Source organism: Nannobrachium achirus, assembly GCF_963921795.1.
Source record: "Nannobrachium achirus genome assembly, chromosome: 21".
NCBI classification, from domain to species: Eukaryota; Metazoa; Chordata; class Actinopteri; order Myctophiformes; family Myctophidae; genus Nannobrachium; species Nannobrachium achirus.
Window position 1 is genome coordinate 40,989,924 of NC_137828.1, and position 13,275 is coordinate 41,003,198.

Consider the following 13,275-nt stretch of genomic DNA (forward strand, 5'->3'; position numbering starts at 1 on the left):
CAGAAACATACAGGGACACGAACATCATAGGCGCAGTAATGTTACCCCAGGGCTCCCCCAAAGAGACATTGTTGTGCCGTGTCAAAACATGAACAGGGGCGAATTGGGTGTCCGACGTTGGCACCGAACGCTGCGAGTGGAGCACCCTTCATTATTTAAAAAGGGGAACGTTCCCAGTGACGCGAAGCTCGATGGCTGCAGTGGAGCCGGGGAGTTACATTCACAAAATCATGGCATAGGGCACTTTTTCAAAAAAGAAAGTGAAACAACTGCTCCTTGTAAAATGTTACACTTCACCACAACACACAAACAGCACATTTCCTGCATCCATTCAAATGGCAAGAACTGTAAAATGGAATCACTCCTCTACTTCCAGTACACTAACTGTACATTTAGAATGCATTAAGCACCTTAATAAAAGGCTTGGCCAACTTCTTCTCATTCGCTGAACTCAACTGCATACCAATTGGCTGGACTTTAACCCCTCAAGCCCAATCATTCTCTGAGAGAGATCAAATAACAGTGCTCTAATGCACAATATTTTGCAAATAAAACAAAACTCAAAAATTCGATCCTGTAAACATATCAATTATTTAAATGAGTGTGTGTAGAAATAAATTCTGTGGCGGGATAAGGATCAAATTAACCCTTAACCCATTGAAACCGGGAAAGCATCTGCATCATTTTAGATGCTAGCATTGGCTATTCAAAAATGTATACATGTACAAGCTCGCATCGCAGCACGGCATCTGCTATTTTTGATATATATATACACAGTATATATATATATATATATATATATATATATCTTTATTTATTTTTTACTAAAAAATTTGAGAAACACTGTTTTCCAAAGGCATTTGAAAAATCGTCCTCAGGTCTGAGGCCCAGTCCACACACATAATGATTTGCAATGCGGGCGTGTGTCGATATTACGACATAGCATCTGTTCGACGGTCCATTCTTTCGACACGGGTGAACGTAAACCTGGTGAAAAGCTAACCTGTCGACGTGGGTGAATGTTAACCTCTATGCCTAAACCTAACCCAAACCCTAACCCTAACCTCAGTAACCGTGACGCGGCTGAGTAGCTAACCTGTCGACGCTCATAGTCGAAATGATGACCCATTGAAAGAGCGATGTTTCCCCTTGCGATACAACTATTTGCAACTTGCAACTATACTTGCAACAGAAACTGCTGCGACCTGCAACAGGGAAATGTCTCATGTCTTAGCGGTGTAATAACGTTTATGAACTCAGGCTAACTCAAAGGTTAAATCCCAAACTTACCAGAGTCCAGGAAGACTTCATGTGTGAGTGTTGCTGATCTTCCTGCTCTACAACAATAGCCCTGGCCTGAGGAGGATGGTTCCCTGAATCCTCCATGTCATTCCACTAGCAGGAACCCTGCCTGTGAACACCTGCTACTGGCTGGGACTCACTTGAGGTCTGCAATCTGAGCCTGAGTTGCTGCTGTGTGCTGGCCCTTTCTTTCTCCCCCAAATCCATCTCCTTCTCTGGTCTGTACCATGCACCATATAGCTGCTGCTATGGCCTCTGCTCTCTGCCCCTCCATCCGAGGGAACACAAAACACTAGGAGCCCCTGACCCGACCTCCTTCCGCCTTATACACTGTTACATCACACCCATCTCAGAGGCTGCCTGCACCCCCCACCTGACCTCCACTTCCTCTCCCCTTAGGTCCTCTGCCTGAGGAATGGGTAGATTCAAACTTTAAGGCAGTGGTTTTCAACCCTTTTCATATCAAGGTCCATTGTTCATTCAGCATTTGAGCCACGGACCACCATTTGATGAGATTTTGCCTCTCAGACCCAAAACGTAGAATATTTTGTTGTGGAAGATTTTGTCCACAATTCCATCCATGATGTATTTGACTATTGATGCCATACCCGTAAGGGTCTGTTTGGTTTCATTTTAAACTCTCAAGAGTTAAAGCTCTATAAGGGTCCATTTGACCACCTAGAACCCCCTCAAGGACCACTGGTGGTCCCCGAACCACTGATCGTAAACCAAAAAACATCAAATTATATTTAATTAAGTAATGCAGGTTGCAATCAGCACGGGGGTATGTTAGCGTATCTAATTTAGTTACTGTAAGTGAAATTTCAAATTTGAATATGAAATGCAATGAATATGAAATGCAATGCATATGTTTTTTTTAGAAATTGATCATAATTATATAATTTAAGTATACATGATACATAATAACATTTGTTGTTTATTTTTTTTTCTGAACACGTTGTCGTACTGTAAGCTACTGTATATAATAGTGCAGAGTGCAACACAAAGCAGAAGTTTCCAGTCAGATGACAGGCATCAGCCATGATAACAGCAACGTACGACTGATCTCTCTTTAGTGAGAGGATTCAGCTGACTACACAGCTCTGCTCTGGGCTACAGACCATGCACTGCACCGTGCACATCACATCACACCACACCAAATGTGGTAGTAAAAACCCCACATACTGTACAAGATCTAAGTAGGCCTGTCACAATTATTACATAATCGCCTAATCGCAATAGTTTGACATCATCACAGTTATTTCTACATAATCAGCATGATTTCCACGTTTCCAGGTTGAAAAATGTTTTATACGTTTTCAAATATTGTCGGAAAATAGTGTAAATAGACGATCGTTTGACCTTCCTTGACATGGACAAAATGGACAAACTTGACCTTCCCCCCATGTTTACTGTACGTTAATTTCGTGTTGATTACGACTTGTTTATTGTTGTATATTAGGCCTACTGTATGTCTTTAAATGTCTTAATTAATGAATTGAATGCACAGGACCACAATGGAAACAAGTAGCCTGGAATCCAAAATAAGTTGTAGGACACCAATCAGGTCCCAGTATGGAAATGTGGGGCAGGGTTTATCCCCAGAAGCATTTCCTTAGAGTGGCTTTATCCGTGTGTTACTGTTACTATAGCCATGTTACTTTGTAGCTTGAGCTGCAATACCGCTGGTGACCAAGTGGCGCTGTTGAGTCACACACAGACACACACATGCGCTACCCTGAAATGACACAGAAAACACAAACACACACACACACACACACACACACACACACACACACACACACACACACACACACACACACACACACACACACACACACACACACACACACACACATGCACGCACACCACCGCTCACTTCCAACTTGTTTTTGTTTTTTTTAAATCAGCCACTTGGAAATCCAAGTGGCTAGGAAGCTTTTTTTTTTTTTGGGGGGGGGGTTATCCTTTTAACAATTAGTAAACCATACCTCTGTACAAATTGCAAACTGTTAATAAAATACTCAATCAATCAACCAAACAATACTACGATATGATTCAATAATGTTATGCTGTATAGATGACAGTTTCAGGGTGTGGTGAAAGTGTGACATTTACAACCTGCAAGGAGCAGCTCTTTCTTTCACTTTCCTTCTTGAACAAGCGCCTCGGGGGACAGTTGAACTTAATTAGCGTATTACAAGTTTTCAAAACATCTCCCTCCAGGCAATATTCACCTGATTTTAACTTTAAGTGTTCTATTTTGTTCTTGCGCTGTGTGTGTGGGGTCTGTCACTATACATACCTCAGACCAGTGGTGTAAAGTAACTATAAGCTCAAGTAGGCCTACTCTACTTGTGCAATTTAACTTTACTTGAGTATAGGGTTAGGCTATAGGCTATAGTTACTTTGTAGAATTGAATCACTTATCACAAAACATACATCAGCCTAAATAGCCGATCTACAGTACAAGCTCACAACATGTTGTGAGCTATACATGTCTGTGTGTGTGTGTGTGTGTGTGTGTGTGTGTGTGTGTGTGTGTGTGTGTGTGTGTGTGTGTGTGTGTGTGTGTGTGTGTGTGTGTGTGTGTGTGTGTGTGTGTGTTTTTACTATTGTATGACTGATGTATCAGGCCTACCTCTCAGACCAGCAATCAACACTGATGTGTCAGTCAGGTAGGCCTACACAGCATAAACAGTTATCAGCCATGACTGTGGAGGATATAATAGCCAGAGCACCTTGAGAGGCGGTAATCCTGTTTACAAGCTTAAGAAGACAGATCTGGTTTCTAGTTTCTACCTGGCTGAGCTGAGCTGGCACCATCCAGTGTGCTATGATGACCTCTTGTTTATCAAGCAGCTAGGCTGGGTTCAGCAGCTTTATTGTAGAATTATTATTATAGAATCTCTCAACTTTGCTGTAGGCCTATGGTATGTTTGGGGAAACAACAGACATTGGTAGATAGATCTATCTATCTATATCTCGGATCCAAATATTGTACTTTTACTCCACTAAGCTACATTACATTTGAAACTTACTAAATTACTTTGTAGATTTTAATTATTAATATCCTACAATATAACCACCCACTTCAATCTGCTTGAAAATAGCAGATCTACAAGCTCACAATGCTATTTTCAAAAAGATTTCAATACATTTTGAAAACTTGAAATGAGACGTTTCTGCATAATGAGTACCTTTACCTAAGTAAAAAAAAAAACGAGTACTTTTTCCACCACTGCACTAACTGTACAGGCTAGAATATGAGCGACATTACTGTGTTGTAAAATAGTCATCAAATTCCCTATAATGACAACGCTCTGCAGGCCATCGGAACTAGCCTGATACTTCAGTCCGCACATCACCACCGAAGTGTGTGATTGAGTCTGGCGCTTGCAGTCAGGCTACATCGGAACCAACAGCCAACAGCACTGTCGGGATATTGCTGTGTCGGGGTGATCCGAGGATCTTGAGTGACTGCCAAGTTATGGTAACTAAACTGAGTACCTCACAACGGCTTAATAATCATTAAGATGCCATAGTAGGCTACACATGATGCGATGCTCTTCACATCAGATATGGAAATAATCGGCATCATGAAATATGACCGATCTGCCATTTCTGGGGGAATTCTAATCATTATAATAAACCGAAACCGGGTGAGAACGTAGCCTACCTTAGTAGCAGACAGACAGACATTCGCCGGGTCCTCCTCCTATCCAAGGCAGAGCAGACTGTTATGTTGCGCTTGTGTTGACGCCTTCAGTTCAGTCCGCTATCTTGTGTTTCATCGATAGTAGTTCAACTTCAGAGTCAGACCATGTGACAGTGGCTGCTGCATGAACAGCAGCTCTCTGACAGTGCCCAATAGCACCTACTCCTGCACGTGATTACCATCTAGTCAGCATAACATAACATCCGCAGCAGAAAGCCAATGAAAGAGCTGCCTGATCAGCCTGATGCAGACGATAGTTAGGGTTAATATCTCATCTGGGACAGTGGTTCTCAACCTGTGGGGAGGGTCCCCAGCCAGTCCCCACACGATTTTTGTTTTCTTCTTTTCTTTTCTTAAGACAATTTACTGCATCAAAAGTAATCAACAAACCACTAGGTTATACTACAAAACTGGTCAAACATTGGCCAAATAGTCAATAATAAGAAAGAGGCAAACATTTTGAAAATAGCTGAGCTATTTTCATAATATGTATCTGTGGAACTGACTGTCTGACTCACACAAATTGTTTAATGCCTGAACTGCTACAATTCCACAGCCTGAAAAGGTTGAGAACCTTGAAACCTTTAAATCCATTGAGACCAGGGTCTTTTTTCCAAAGGCGCCCTGTGTACAAAACAACTAAATAAAATGTAAATGAAATATTAAAAGCAAATATTACATATATTGCATATACATGTAGACTACTGTATGCCTTCTTCCATTTGTTTTAAATAGCAAAAGAAACAATAACATATGGAGCATACACACTGAAGGCTGTCCGCTGTAGTCTATCTCCCACGCGTATCTCCCAGGCCAGCTTAATGCTCCTTCAACATAACCTTATCTTGAGGTCTAGTACTGTACCATGACTTGATGTATTGAGTTTTAATAGTTCTGTCAAATGCAGGCATAGTTTGCCAAGTAGTGCCTTAACACAAACAGGGTGACAAGTTGGATGTTGCTTCTAAGAGGAAGACCATTTTACTTACTATATTGACATATATCGAACATAAAATGCATACAGAGAGGAATCCTTTTGTTTCCAAAACATATCATTATGGCCAACTTTAAGACGACCAAACATATTGAAGGAGTTGTGTTCTAATGCCTCTCAAAAGTTAATCCTCGCTGTGCATTAATTCTGCTCTGCTTCATCTCAAGAATGTCTCATGCTTATATGCACAACCTACTGTGTAGCAACTTCAAAGTCCTTAGCTCCTTTGCACGTCTGTGTCTGTGTAAGTGAACTTCCCAATAGCTACTGATTCATAACACAAGTCAAAGAGTATGTGAACAGCATTTTATTCAAGCACAAGATTATACAGCAAAACATTCAAACTTATCAAAAGCAAACAGTAGAAGATCGCTATAGGCTTGCTTGCATTATTAACAGACTAGAATATAAAACAAAATGTGACAGTAAAAGATTCTTATTCCACTCTCTGTGCCATGAGTACATTGTCATCACATCATTATATAAACACAAAGACCATGATGACAGTGCTGTCAAACAAGTCTATGAAGCTATATTTATGAAATCTATGCAACACAATGTTATACAATATGTAGTGGTTCATCTCTTGTGTCATCCCTTGTGTCATCTCTCTCTCTCTCAGCTAAGGGATCCTTGGCCTGAAAAACATTCAAGACCCCTGTGATAAATGAAGTTCAGGGGTTATAAGACCACCCTTTTATGCTTTGCAAACTCCTTTCTTCTCAATCCCTCCCACTCTATACCCCCACACTCTTACCAGTAACCCACAATGGTGTGGGTGGGGTGGGTGGGTGAGTGGGTAGGGGCCGTACCATTTTGACTTTACTGGAGTAAATTTTCTGTTTTACTTCTCCTCCACTCAGAGGCAAATGTTGTGCTTTTACTCGAGTATAATTATTTGAAAACTTCAGTTACTACTAGTTCCATCCATCCATCTTCAAACGCTTTGGGTCGCGGGGCAACAGTTTCAGCAGAAAGCTTCAAACTTGCCTTTCCTGAGCAACATTAGCCGCTTCCTCCTGGGATCCCAAGGCGTTCCAAGGCCAATGTGGAGATATAATCCCCCCATCTGGTCTTTAGTCTGCCAAGGGGTCTCCTCCCAGTGGGACATGCAGCAAGGACCTCCCTATAGGGAGATGCTCAGGAGGCATCCATACTAGATACCCGAACCACCTAAAGCTGGCTCCTTTCCAAGTGAAGGAGGAGCGGAGCAACTAGTTACTTTGTAGATTTGAATTGTTACAACCTCTTCAGCCCTATACACTTTGGCTATTTGAAAATAACCCCTCTACAAGCTCACAACGTGTCACGTTGCAACGCGTTGTGAGCCTGTATGGCCATACTGTAAAGTACATCCACAGACTCCACACTAATACATTTCTCTCTGGTGTAGTAGTGGTGCTACACACCTCCACCCTGAGTCTCATCCTTCCTCGGGTCCCTCACCTCACCTGCACTTACACATTCCATTCATGTGTAAATAAATAATTTTGTATTCAGCAGTGACGTGGTCTCTTACTAGTGAGACAAAAACTAAACAACTATTCACAGCCCACGCTAAATTAATTCAAAACCAAAACACATCAATCTCGTTACTCACAAACACAGCTGGTAAGTTACTTGGATGGAATCGTGGCACCTGCACTCTTTTGGGAAACATCCTTTTCATTCTTGCCCATTTCTAAGGCTAATTTATACATGATACTGTAGTAGAGTGTCACAGTCAATATGACAACGTTATTATAGTGTCCCCAGCTGAGATGGAGTTTCCCAGCTATGCTGTATATCATGCCTGTGTCCATCATTGATCTGTTATTTGCCACAAGGAATGTTTTGTTTATTTGTTATTAATACATTTTGTTAATTTATGTTCATGTAGCCATTTTCTTTGTGTGTGTATTGGGGAAACACAGACAGTAATCAATGTGTGTGTATTGGGGAAACAGACATGGGTATTTTTGTGGGGCACACCCTGTTAACATCACCACTGGCGATGACTCCCTGTTGGGAATCATACTTTTCTTTTCCTTAAAATTTTGACCAATTGTCTAATATCATATCGCCAGTGGGTACTGATATGTTCCTATGGGTCGGGAGAGGCTTATTGTCGGTATCAGCCGAGACCCGTGGGAGATGGATTGCTGAGGTGGAGGGCCACACCCACAATCATTACCCAGTATTTACCACACAATTTGCCACACCCAAGCCGTGCAACTCATTCGCTGAGTTGGCGGTGACCATGATCGAACCTACAACCTTGTGGTTCAAAGGCGAGAGCTGACTAAGCTACCCAGACACTTCCTACAGACGTTTAGTAAAACGAGCAGAAGCAGACCTGTGTGGCCATGCACCGTCTGGCAAGCTCAACCAGTCATCCTCAAAACAGTCCAGTTTAACTGCAACCACCTACTATTGGCCCCAGCTGGTTCACCTCACTGGTACTAGCTCAGTGGATACTGACAGGCCGAGCTACCCCCTGAGAGGCCCACAAATGGATTGGACCGTGTACTGTGTTATCCAAACTATGTGGGGCCATATAAGTGGTCATACATCAGGACAGGCTGACATCTTATGGCCCCTTTGTCATTTAGAAGAGGACCATGTGGAGTCAGAGAGCCCTTCCACACTAGAGCTTACGAGCCCTGGGTAGCGCAAGAGGTGTCCATCCTCGTCACCTCCGGGACCTTAGTTAGGGTTACTGGGACAGTGAAAGCCCTTAAATGGAGCATGCCTCGGTACGGGGTGCATGTGTGTCTGTTAATGTGTTATTATGCCATTGGGAACGTGTTGGGGGATTTATATGTTATGTGTTTGATGTTAGTTGATGCTCATGTAGCCAGTGTGTGTGTGTGTGTGTGTGTGTGTGTGTGTGTGTGTGTGTGTGTGTGTGTGTGTGTGTGTGTGTGTGTGTGTGTGTGTGTGTGTGTGTGTGTGTGTGTGTGTGTGTGTGTGTGTGTGTGTGTGTGCTGGTTGCTACAAGTATTTCTATTGAACCCACAGTACAGTATAAATTAGCCTTAAAAGTCTGTGTTCCCTGTTTATGCCTGTGTCTCAGCTGTCTCCTCTGCATTTGATAGGAGCATCCCTGTGGTCTCCTGCATCGTGCCAGAAACAACTATGTCCTCCTCTCCAACTTCCGAGGTATTGGGTACAGCTTCATTTTCAGCCTCACGTGTCACACCATCCTCCGGGTCCCTTTTCACGACTTGCTTCTCCTTGTTGCTCTGGCTTTCTGCTTTGGCCTCCCCTTTCCCCATGGGAGGAATCGTCAGAACGACTGAATCTATACACAGTGCAACAAAATGTTTGAATGCTTGAGTTGTGGCTCTTAATCATCATTCATCATGTGGACAGGAAAGTGACAATTCCATGTACATTATGATACACAATCAGATGTTTGATATGCACGCACACACACACACACACACACACACACACACACACACACACACACACACACACACACACACACACACACACACACACACACACACACACACACACACACACACACACACACAATGTCATCTCATCACTCACCCTTCCGTTTCACTACTTTCTTTCCTGTAATTGAGGTTCTCTTCTTTTCTGCTGGGGTATTTGGGCCAAAGTGTACATTCCCATCTTTATCAGTCATATATGAAGTCACTCCCAAGTCCGCTGTGCCCTCCGTAACGATCAGCTGATGAGGAAGGATTCGATTTTAGATGTGATCACATAATGCTTTGCTATATATATATATATATATCAAATCAGACTCCACCGTCAGTAAAATTATTAATGAGTATACTTACTCAAAGGCATTTACAACAGATCACTTCAAATGTGAATGATGCATAATATAATGATATCCATTAATATAATTGCGACCGAAGGTCACAGTTTAGTATGAGAAATGGCACATCATACATGTCTCAGGCCGTCCATACGTGTACACTTTTTACGGTCTATGGTTTTGTCGTTCTGACAGGGGAACCACACTAACAGAATCCCTTTTATGCCCATATATGGTGATCCCTGATGTCATCAATATTAAGCCCACATCTAACATATGGGAATGCCCATATATGGAGGAAGACAGCCCATATATGTGTGGCTTGTTCTACAGGAGGGATCTCCATATATGAGCATAAAAGGGATTGTATCTATGATGTCAGATGTCATCGGCATCATAGGACTTTCACATAACGAATAACTGAGTAAGCATGTTTGGGGTCTCACAGCATATCTCCATACAGTACATGGATCTCCATATATGGGTACCAGGGGTCTCCAAATATGGGTAACTGGTCCGATATACATCACTGGCCAAACGGCCAATTCCTGTCTCCCTGTACTCTCTTGACAAATCCTACCATAACATCCTTAATTGCAGTCATAACCATCGATCAGAGATCTTAATATATTACAGTGCATATTGCAAACATGTTTGAGTGAAATGAATCTATTTAGTCCTGTGACTTTCTAATATGAATACATCTAAAACAGTGGTGTTCATTTCCTCTGTTATTTCAATTACGGAGCGATGAAAACCTTTAAACATACTGTAGTTGGTTTGGTAACCCACCTGTCTTTCTGTCATAACAAGTTATGACAGAAAGTTAAATAATTATGCAACATCAATATTTACATAACATAACTAGACCTCATTTCCAAGTATGCCCCAGAGTTACAGGAGGGGAACATGGGGAAGTAGCTTTTAGTTTCTATGCCACCTCATATCTGAAACAAACTGCAGGATCTGCTTCATCGGCTCTGACATGACTCATAGTATCACTTACTGCAAGCCCAGCTCCACAACAATGATTTGCAATGCAACCAAACCGTTGCAATTCGCTGCAGAGAGACATTACAACAGTCTGGATTTCCCCCATTGCAGGTTGGTGCAGTTTTTAGGATTCTGTTGCAAGTGGTTGCAAGTTATTGTAACTTGTTGCATCGAACATCATTGGTGCAAGCTTGGCTTTTTAGCAGTGCATGGTGTAGTAACTAAGAACATTTACTGAAGTACAATTTTGAGGTATTTCTACTTTCCAATGTTCAGCGAGAGATTGTAGATCTGCTATTTTTAAATGATTTGCAATTTGCATACATTTGAAAACTTGTGAAATGGGACATTCTGCATAATGAGTACTTTCTACTTTTGGTACTTTAAGTACATTTTGATGCCAATACTATTGTAATTTTTACTCAAGTACATTTTGAATTCAGGACTTATACTTATGCTTGTAACAGAGTATTTCTACATTGTAGTATTGATACTTTTAATTGATAAGGAAAGAATTTGAGTACTTTTTCCACCGCTGCTTTTTAGACCCTATACTTGAACCATGCACAGGAAGGTGTTATTACAATCCTCCAATACGTTGTATACTGTAAGTGACAGCATTGTGCATTATTGCAGAATGGGCCTTTGATAGACTGACTGTACAAGATCTGTCAGACAGAATCCTGCCCTGTGTGAGGGGTGTTTACTTTCCAATTAGATGCTGCTGACTTAACCCTTTGTTTGCTTTAATACCATGCTAACCACATTCATACACACCACCACCAGTCCTTTCTGGTCACTGCCTCTGAAAAGAAATGGGGACACACACGTGTTCACAAACATAACTGCTGCCTGCTCAAGTGAGTTCAGCTCAGCATTCCTCACCTAGAAGTTCTGATGTATAGATACTATCATACAAAATCAAGTGCTGTACAGTTTCCTTAAGAGTGTCAATTAAGCGCCATTTCCACTGTAGGGCCGACCCAGAACTAGAACCAGAACATTACGGAACCAAGAACTTTCAAGAACCTGTGAAGTTCCGGGACCAAGTTCTGCTTACGTTTCCATATAACCAGAACTAACTGGGAAGGTCCCAAAAAAAGAGCAGCAGCGCTGCTGGCCCCGCCCATAGGTTCCCAGAACTAAAGTTTAGATCTACCTCAGGAGCAGGACCTAAAAAAGGTTCCAGGAACCTCGTCTGGAACTGGGCTGTTCGCAATGGAAACAAAACCAGAACCAAAACTAGAAGCAGTGCTCTTCCGAGCACAGGTCTCCACCAGGCTGTGCGTCCTGGTGGTGCTACTGTATAATAGGCCAATGTAAAAAGGGTGGCATATGTTCTTCACCTTAGATCTTTCATGGCAATCTGATGCTGCATGCATGATTTGAAGCATTGTGTTCCAAAAATGAGTTTTGCTAAAGTCTACCTGCTGGTGGCGCTATAACAGGCCAATGTGAAAAAGATAGCATTTGTTCTTTGACCTAGTGGGAATATGTGTGGCAAATTTCACGGTAATCGCAAGCTGCGTTGATGATTTGAGGCATTTTTTTCAAAAACGGAGCAATCCTGCAAGCTTTGGAAGCCAATATTAGCCAATCAGGATGGAATATGAAATACAGACGGATCGGACTTGATCACATGACTATAGAGATACTGTGCACCGATTTGCGTGATCTTTGGATAAAATCTCAAGGAGTAATATCCAAAAATGTGTTTTACATAAGTCGGCCCAAAGGTGGCGCTATAAAAGGCTGATGTGAAAAATGCAGGGCAAAGGTTTATCCTTAGCCTCTAGGGAATGCGCTTACAAAGTTTGAAACTGATCGATGGAGTTATAGGTAAAACCACAAATCGGCCTGTTATAGCGCCACCATGAGGCTGATTTCAAAAATGTTAAGTGGCATTTCTTCTTCGACCTAGTGGGAACATTTGTGCGCGATTTCATGATAATTGCACTTTGCGTTTGGGATTTGAGGCATTTTGTTCCAAACGGCTCAATCCTACAAACTTTGGAAGCCAATCTTAGCCAATCAGGATGGAATATGAAAAATCGGACAGATCCGTGTCGATCACATGACAGTCGAGATACTGCCTACCGATTTGTAGGATTTTTGGACAAAATCTGTAAGAGTAGTGCACAGAAATGTGTCTTGCGAACATCGGCCACTAGGTGGCGCTAGAAAAAGCCCATTTGAAAAATTTAGGGCAGAGGTTCTAGATTGGCATCCAGGGAATGTGTGTGCTCACTTTGGCAGCGACCGGGCCAACGGCGACTGAGATTAGCTGCACACAAACTGCGAGGACGCACGCACGGACACACGGACACACGGACGGACGGACGGACAGACAGACGGACGGACGGACGGACGGACGGACGGACGGAGGGGAAAATATACTCTCCCCCATGCCTTCGGCTGGTGGAGACAAAAATAGGTTCAGTTTCCTGAAAGTTCTGGTTCCACCTTGCAGTGGAAAAGGGGCTTTAGACACCT

At 42.3% G+C, this 13,275-nt stretch overlaps 1 protein-coding gene across 1 annotated transcript in view; it reads right to left on the reverse strand.

The window, feature by feature from the left end:
• LOC308306528 (phosphatidate phosphatase LPIN2-like) overlaps nt 1-1,302 on the reverse strand; it is a 40,445-nt gene extending 39,143 nt beyond the window's left edge. Inside the window, exon 1 of the mRNA XM_080751548.1 lies at nt 1,291-1,302. The gene's annotated coding sequence lies outside the window, so the exon portion shown is untranslated. The remainder of the gene's footprint in view (nt 1-1,290) is intronic.
• Between the last annotated feature and the right edge of the window lie 11,973 nt (nt 1,303-13,275).